Here is a 1,265-nt window from a genome sequence, read left to right on the forward strand (position 1 = left end):
TCCAGAAGGAAGTGACTGGGGAGCTGGTGGTGACCAATGGCTGACATAAGGGCAATTTCTTCAAGACTTTTCTGCTGGAGTGGCAGGTGCTTTTGGTTTGCTTAAAGATGATGTTTTATCCAGAAGCTCACCAGATACAATGGGTGTCTTCTCTACGAACAAAGCCTGAAGTTCCCCACGGTGTTGAGTTACTGAGATGCTCTTGGGGGACCTCGGTGCACAGGAAGTGCTTGACCAGGTATGAAACTGACTCTCGTTGCCGGTCTAACCTTGGAAGGGCCACTGCCCGGACCCCCGAGGAGTCTCTCGCTGTGGGCTCAGATTCCTCGTGGTGGGGTCCCTTTTTGACACCTCAACCATTTCACCTCTGAGTGGTGCACAGTCATTTCCAGCAATAGAAAAATGCAGTCATCTCCCAAGTCGCTTCTGCAAACCACAGATGTCACCCACAGGACCCCATCCCCCACTCCAAATCATAGGTGTCATGGAGACGGCTGTGACCCGAGCAGAGGAAACATCCTCAAAGACCAAGGGAGCTCCCAAGGTGACTGTGGAAATTACTCTATTGCACCCCCTTCCCCCAGAGCGGTGATGCAGGCTCAGCAGCTCAGACACTCAAAGGAAGTTTCTGAGAGGAGACTATGATTCTGAGACTCGAGGGAGGAGGACACGTTCAGAGTCTACACAAAACCGTCCTCACGTCCTCGGTCTCTTCCCCGTTAATTTTGCATCGTTTCAAGGCCCAGTGCAGACACCTCCTTCATGAAGTCTTCCCGCTTTCCTTTCATCCCAACTGCCTCTGCTCTTGCCCACCCCGCACCCCCACCATTCCCCAGCCCACAGCCCAGGCTTCCGTCGTCCATGGCGCCCTCACATCAACTGAGTAACCGAATGGCAGCAATCCTTAAAATCTTTTCTGACTTCAAAAGTAAGAAACTGTCATTATGGAGCACCCACGAATGCACCAATAAGAAAATTGAAAGCGTAAGTAATCTCCCCACCTTGAATGTTTTTCCATTCTTTGTCCTATGCATTTTTGTATACATTAAAAAGAAAAAAAAGAATGAACCCAAGAAAGAATGAACCCCACTGAACGTGTTGCTTTGCGAGTTGCTTTGTCCCTTTAATTGTAGTATGTGCATTTTCCTGCATTCTTCTAGAACATCCTTTTGGTGCTTAGAGACGCTAGTTTAGGCAGTAGAGCTCTGTGATCGGATGTGGGCTCTGGAGAAGGACCGCGTCGAAATCCTGGCTCAGCGACCTTG

This window comes from Pteropus vampyrus, unplaced genomic scaffold (genome assembly GCF_000151845.1).
Source record: "Pteropus vampyrus isolate Shadow unplaced genomic scaffold, Pvam_2.0 Scaffold35, whole genome shotgun sequence".
NCBI lineage: Eukaryota > Metazoa > Chordata > Mammalia > Chiroptera > Pteropodidae > Pteropus > Pteropus vampyrus.